General features: G+C 35.8%; 1 protein-coding gene across 3 annotated transcripts in view; it reads right to left on the reverse strand.

The window, feature by feature from the left end:
- The window catches only part of LOC306856343 (CBP80/20-dependent translation initiation factor-like), a 73,890-nt gene extending 66,332 nt beyond the window's left edge, over positions 1-7,558 (reverse strand). For 2 of the 3 annotated variants that reach the window (XM_079395575.1, XM_079395574.1), the window contains exon 1: positions 7,356-7,524. The gene's annotated coding sequence lies outside the window, so the exon portion shown is untranslated. Of the gene's footprint in view, positions 1-7,355 lie in introns of all 3 variants that reach the window. The other variant, XM_079395576.1, reaches the window with a different exon arrangement.
- Between the last annotated feature and the right edge of the window lie 516 nt (positions 7,559-8,074).

Consider the following 8,074-nt stretch of genomic DNA (forward strand, 5'->3'; position numbering starts at 1 on the left):
TTCAAGCTGATTCTAAGCAATCTTAATGAATGCATTTTGAAAATTTGACTTTATAATCTAAAAACTTTATTTCATTTAATCCAATACATCGCATTAAAAGAAATTAAACATTGCAATTTTGATTTCATGTTTTCTTTTGATTTGAATGTATTTTGGGTCTAATTAGCTGGAAAATGAATTGGTTAATAATATTTTCCCATTGATTACATCATCAGAAAAGTTGCTTGAGGGGCAGAAAAAGTTATTACATTTTTTTTTCAAAATAACTCATTTTTAAAGATTTTTGTGTGTTTTTTACTGACAATTTTAATGACTAACGAAATCAGGAACTTAGAACATTTCCTAGTGACAAACCACTCGAGTAACTAGTCATTTAAAGCACTGAAGATGCTGGTGGTGTGAACAGAGCTTAAATATAACATCTGAAACTGTAATAAAACGTCATGTTGTTCCAGAACAGCTTCCATCTACATACACAAACACATGAACCACAAGCAATGACAACAGCACAGCTACACTAACAAAAGAAGAACAGAAAGAAACAACAGTATAACGCGTGTGTGTGTGTGTGCGTGTGCTCAGCTGTTTAACATGTGTCTAATGTCCCACCAAAATAGTTCCTTTTTGCAGCACTGCAGTAAGATCCCTGTCTGTCTCACTGCTCTCTGATCACCTCACAGCAGAGCCGTCTGTCTACAGACGCTCACAGAGACCACCGGAAAGACAAAGAGACAATCTGACAGAGCGAAGAAGAGGAGAAGAAATCAATGAAGAAATGAGAGACAGAAAAAGAGATTTCACATTTTTTGATTTGCTTAAATTCTAATTTTTAAGCATGCGTTTTTTATTTATAACTAGGAATTAATTAAAATATCATACATTTATGCAACAGTAATATGAAATATTATTATAATATTAAATAGCTGATTCTTATTTGAATGTGTTCAAATGTATTTTATTTTTCTGATGCAAAGCTGAATTTTCAGCATCATTACTCCGGTCTTCATTGTCATGATCCTTCAGAAATTATTCTAAAATTCTGATTTGCTGCTCAAGAAACATTTCTGATTATTCTGACTTTTTATTATCAACGTTCGTATATTTCATATAATGAAAAATTTCAAAAGAAAATCTATACATATATACGCATACTTACACACACACACACACACACACACACACACACATACATATATATATATATATATAAAACATTGGGTTACATCTTTTTTGTTAATACTACTTCCCTCTGTGTCTGTATAACAACTGTGCAGTCATGGCAGTAAAGCACATTAAATTGACCAAAACACTAAAACTGAATGGAGCAAGTGGGTTGATGGAGCGATAAATAGAAGCATATGTTCAACCTGGAACGACTCGATGTGCAAATGTGGAATCAAAATAAGAGAAGGGTGACAGAACAGCAGAGAGAGAGACTGTGCGCTGATAGCGATGCTGTGTGTGTGTGTGTGTGTGTGTCTGGTCTTTGTTGTCTGGTGCAGTAGTGTGTGTAAAATCCTCCACGTGTGTTACACTTGCTCACAACAGCTGTTTGAACAAAGAGCTCACAGACACGCCCCACACACACACACACACACACGCCGGCATCATCACAGCAGTGACATCAGCATGATGGATGACTTTCCCAACATGTTCCATCAGTGCATGTTATTCCAGAGAAAGAAATGCATCAAAATCTGATAATAATAGAATAATAAAATAAGCAATAATATCTAAAGTCTAATAAATTACAATAATATTCACTTTCACTTATATACATGTAGCATTATGCCATTTTATGTTGTCAATGATGCATGTTTAATTATACACGAGCAAACCTGTGGATGTGCCAAACACTCAAACACACACTGACGGGAAGTTCAAAGTCTCCTGTACACTTTACCCTGGTGCAATATAAAGAAATATTCAGCGTTTACTATCAGACTGTAATAACTGAACAAACACCGTCACAGTCCTTGATAGACACAGACATGCAAATGTGCTCAAAAGACTGTCACTTTAAACAAACACTACAGATGTTTCAGTATATTAGAATGATTTCTGAAGGATCATGTGACACTGAAGACTGGAGTAATGATGCTGAAAATACAGCTTTGATCACAGGAATAAATTGCATTTTAATATAATGCAGCCTTGGTGAACAGAAGAGACTTGTTATAAAACATCAAAAAAATCTTACTGAACCCAAACTCAATTTGATTTTGACAATATTATTGGTATTTCTGCTACATGCTAAAGTGCTCACTAACTGCGTTCTGCGCCCTTCCTGTGGTCAGCTGATGTCTAACACATGGATTCTGACACAGAGGTGTTGTTGTTTGTTAAAGGGGTCATCGGATGCTCATTTTCCACAAGCTGATATGATTCTTTAGTGTCTTAATGAAAAGTCTATAACATACGATTTGCAAAGATTCATAAAAAAAAACTTATACTCACTTTTTCTGTAGATAAAGCTGGGTCACGAATGATTTGCGCGAACATAGACGCATTTAGGCAGATTGGGGATCGGCGCATTCACTTCACAAATGAATGTAACGTTAATCCTCTGCGTCTTCAGCGGCTCAGATGTCGGGAGTAACTGACGACTGCTATGTTCATTATTACAAACAAACAACAAAACGCCTCAATCGCTTAATCTGAGACATCTTGTTCCCCTGCACCGGAGTCGGACAGCTCTCAGCTCTCTCAGGGCGGGTCTAAGGTAAGACGGTCTTGTCAATCAACTCTCGTAGGAGCGGTCTGTACAGAACTACGTCATTCTGACAGGAACCTCAGAACAGCCTGATTTGAGAAAGGGGATTTTAAAATAGGGATTTAAAAAAAAAAAAACTTGTAAAGTGAATTTTGACCCCTTTAAAGATCCTCACTATGATGGACTTTAGGATCTACTGGGACAATGATGAAACCTGGAGCTCTTAAACTGAAACAACGATCAATCACACCAGCAGTGTCAATACAATCTGTGTGCAAAGCCATTTAACTCTCACCAGCACAAACCTTGTGAAATGTGTGAGTTTCTCTAAATCTGAGCTGACAATTTTTAATAGACAGACAAAACAGCATTCAGATTTCACAGACTAAGATATTAGCCACAGTTATTATGAATAAGTAAATATGATTACCACAGTAAACTAGATGATATTTAAGACTTTTGTGCTTATTTGTAATATTTGTATTCATCAAGGACACGGTGAATTGATCAAAAGTGACAGTAAAGACATTTATAATGGTAAAATTAAATTATATTTCCAAAAAATTAAATAGAAATGTTTCTTGAGCAGCAAATCAGTATATTAGAATGATTATATATGACACTGAAGACTAGAGTAATGATGCTGAAATTTCAGCTTTGTGTCACAGGAATAAATTACATTTTATAATAAATTCACATAGAAAATAGTTATTTTGAATTGTAATAATATTTCACAATATTTCAGTTTTTACTGTATTTTTGAACAAATAAATGCAGCCTTGGTGAGCAGAAGAGATTTCAGATTTAAACAGCTGAATTAGAAATCTAAACTGAATCTAAACCCATCAGACTAGCAGCTGCTCAGCATTTCTAACAGATGTTTTAAACTTATTGTCTTGCAGGTTTGAGTCGGAGTGTGTGTTTAAGATCTCCTGATATCACAGAGGCTGGAGCTCTGATTGACAGCCATGATGATGTCAGCTGGTTGTCAAGACAACACCTTTCAGTCACATCAGCACCAGTGCAACGCTGACAACAGGAAGTCAGTCAACCGTTCTCATCCAACATGATCACAAAACACATTCTGTCTGATCAATGAATTTGCTCGTGTTTTCCATAAAAATTTATTTTCATGGTTTAACATTTGAAAATGAAAAAAAAGAAAGAATATTAGTTTTATTAAAATATTAAATATTAGTGTTATAATATTACAGTTGTAATGTAAAATTAAAATTATTATTATTTTATTATATTCTTATTTTTACTGTGAAATATTACGATAGTAATATTTCTTTTTTATTTTTATTTAATTTTATTTATTTTTTTATAATTAGTAGTAGTAATATTAATTTTTATGGTTGATGTATTGCCACATCAGCTAACATTCAACAATATAATATAATAAAAAAAAAAACAAGCACAGCAAACCTGGTAAGTATTTTTAATTGCATTTTAATTCGACATTTGATTTTTTCCCCAAAAAATTATGCAGCCATGGGGAGGTTTATCAAAATAAAGCCTGAATAGTCCAAAACGGCTAACGGAATTAACCACAGATCTTCAGATACCCAAAATCTTCTTAAGATCAAAGCATCACTAAGGAAACTCCAGGAAAGTGCTGGAAATGATGATGGTGTAAAACTAAAGCCCAGCAGCACCAGAACAAAAGAAACAATACTTCTATTGTTCTGTTCTACAGCAGAACCGCAAACAATACCAAACTTTCACTCAAACTACAAGACCTAATCAGTGTACAGTTTTATTCTTCAACGCGTGATCACTGCTTAACTCAAAACAACCCAAGAAGAAATCAACAGTGAACAACATCAGCTCAATGAATGAGGGCCGATTCACTCACAACCAACTATGATTCATTCACAGATCAGGTCTTGTTAACTATCTATGCTCAAATCTAGAGATCAGGTTCCTGATGCTTTATTGAATGCCATTGTATATCAAATCTTGATGTGGATCATCTTAAACGGTCAAATACTAGCTGATATAATCAGTTTATCATAGTACCAATATAACATGAACTGTTGAACTAATTTGATCATTTTCTAATCAAGTTAAACTAAAACCAAACAGATCTTCAGATAATATGCACCCCGACAATTTATTCTCTAAACATTTAAAGCACAACCAAACAGAACTCAACAAACAACATCTACAATGACAGACAACCGCCGATGAAGCTCATTCAAAAGCTTTTTAGGACAGATAATGCCGCACTCTCCGTACTGTATGACCTACAATGAACAATGTCATCCACAACAATGCAACGCCAAATGCTTTCATTTCTACTCTCAAGGTTACGGCCTTCAGCAGCACACATGCACACTATTATTCAGGATGCATAAGCATTAATTTGCATTTAAAACAAAAATACTAAAACATACAGCCAGGATAATCCATAGGAGTTTAGCTCAACAATTTAACAATTAGCAATGCATTTGTAGAGACTGTCAATATAAAACTGCTGTTGAAATGGTCTTTCTGTCCAACAAGCACAGCCATATGCTGAACGTGCGAGATATGAAACGACCACAGTCTTTTAACTACAGGCCCACAAAACTCAATTACAGCCGGGAAGGGAGAGACAACACACACACATACACCGATGTCTCTACCTCTCTCGCACACTCATGATGTGATCTGAATCCCAATGGAATGTGATGAGATTCGGCAGCTCTGATTGGCTGTTGAAGCAGGAAGTGAACGCATTACACACACATTCCAACTCGCACGATGAAGGGGAAGAATGCAATAAATCTGTTTTCAATTATTATAGAATATGATTTACAAGAAAACCCCTAGCCCGTTTAATGTTTTATGTATTTTATTTTATTATTATTTTTGTCTCTCTCTCTCTTTCTGTTGTATTTGTATGCACCTGTTTTGTATATTGTAATGTGAAGATGTTTGTACATTTAAGGATTGTTCAATAAAAAAAAAAAATTAATAAATTCCAACTCGCACAGCACCACAAACGACCAATGAGAAGCACAGACACTGTCGGACTGAGCCAATCAGAATCTTAGTTCATGATGAGCGCAGCAGGGATTGGATAAACAATGGTGGGCGGCTAAAGCAGCCCTATCAGCACTGCTCTAAGAGACAAACAAAGCCTATCTTGTCAAGGAATAGATTTTATACAACAAGAGGTGGAATTACAAGTGCATTATGATATTAGTGTTCACAATACACATCATCACTCATCATAACTTAATTGTAGTCAACTGTAATTGCAAACCCAAATGGTGAAGAACATGAAGCGGTCTATGAAAAGTTTTCTAAATTATTTAAAAATGTAAATGTAATATACAATGAGTGCCATCAGAATGCGAGACCAAACAGCTGATAAAAACATCACAATAACCCACACAACTCCAGTCCATCAATTACCATCTTGTGAAGAGAAATGCTGTGTACTTGTAAGAAACAAATGCATCATGAAGACATTTAACTTTAAAGCCAAAATATGAGTCCATAATCCATAACAACGCTACCCCGGGAAGTCCATCTCCTGTTGTCTCTCACATCAAAATCATCCACATATTCATTTAGAACTGTTTTGGCTTGTAAACGGTGCTTGATCTGTGCAGATTTCGCTCCTGATTCAGACTAGATGACGTTTTCACAACAGAATACAATGTTACGGACAGAGGAAGCATGCAACACAAGCAACAGTTTGAAGTTAAAAAGGCCTTAATGATGGATTTGTTTCTTACAAACACGAAGCTTTTGGCTTCACAAGATGTTAACTTATGGACTGGAGCGGTGTGGATGACTGTGATGTTTTTATCAGCTGTTTGCACTCTGATTCTGACGGCACCCATTCACTGCAGAGGATCCATTGGTGAGCAAGTGATGGAATGCTACATTTCTTTAATCTTCAATCTGTTGAGATAAAAAAATAATAATAATAAAAATAAAAATTCTGCATATTTTCATTTTAGGTGAACTACACCAAAAATAATCAGTGCAGCTGAAAAAAAGGCCTATATATCGCTAGTGTAAATGCAGCCCAGCTGAGTGTGACTGCTGATGAGGGGGGTGAAGCAGCAGGGGAAAATCAGGGCTGTTTAACTGCAAGCAGGCATATGTGTGTTTGTGGCCCTGCCCGTGTCTGGTGCAACCACACTGGAGATCGATGTGATATGAAACCGGTAATACTGTCCAGAACCGGTCAGCAGAATACAGCTCTGAGACTGCAGGAACTCACATGATGATCAAGATGAGGATATTTATATAGACACCAACAGATCCCAGATCAGTTAATCACTTAACACATCTGATAGTTTATTCTCAAAAAATCATAACAATATGATTTTATAATCAATAAAACCAAAACACACACAGTGATCAGAAGAATCTAAGCTGTCATCAGGTTCAATCAGAACGCCAGACATCTGTCATTTCTCTGTGATCAAAGCGCCGCCGCCGTCAGATCAAACCGATACATTATATCAACAACAAGATACAAAGTTGCGGATCGCAGCTAGTGTGAGGTGTTACAATGCATCACAGACGTTCCATCCGGTCGCGCGCTGTTACTACAGGCTGCGCTGGATACGCCACAGTAAACACCCCAAACCGGCGAGACCTTCAGATCTGCGGCTAAACGCACGCAAATACTCACCCGAGATCTGCGATCGAGCCTGCGGGGATCGCCGGATGTCCTCCGGGGTTAAATCCGCCAGGTCATGTGTGTTTCCCGTGGACAGAGACGTGTCCGGGAGGGAGAGATTAGCCTGCGTCCCTCTCTCTCACACACGCGCACGCTCCCAGGGATGAGAATGCAGGAATGTGACGTTTAGTCCGGTTTGCTGACAGGACACGCGCACGTGGCAACCGGGGATTGTGGGAATTTGAGTTCAAAGACAATGGCTATTTTTAAGGAATTTCTTGTTGAATGGTTATATTCTATGGTATCTTATCTAAATGTTAAATATTTTATTTTGTATTTCAGTTTATTTTATTTTTGTTTTAATGCTTTGGAAATAGTATTTGTAAAAAAAAAAAAAAATAATAATAATAATAATAATTCATAAATAACCTGTGAATGAAACTTAGCATAAAAACAGTTTGTTTGTTATTGTCCTTATTATATTTAATATTTTATTGGTACTTTGGAAATATTGTTTGTAAAAAGGGCATGCCAATACTTAAATACTCAAATGGGCAATAAATAAGTATTTAATATAAAAAAATATATATAATGTATTAATCTATAAATCACCTGTGAATGATACCTAACATATAAAGAAAACTTGTTTTTAAAAAATTTTTAAATGGACATTTTAAGTAAAATTAGGTATTAAAATTAAATTGCCATTGTATTATCAAATTGGCAGTCTA

This window comes from Barbus barbus, assembly GCF_936440315.1.
Source record: "Barbus barbus genome assembly, chromosome: 36".
Lineage (NCBI taxonomy): Eukaryota > Metazoa > Chordata > Actinopteri > Cypriniformes > Cyprinidae > Barbus > Barbus barbus.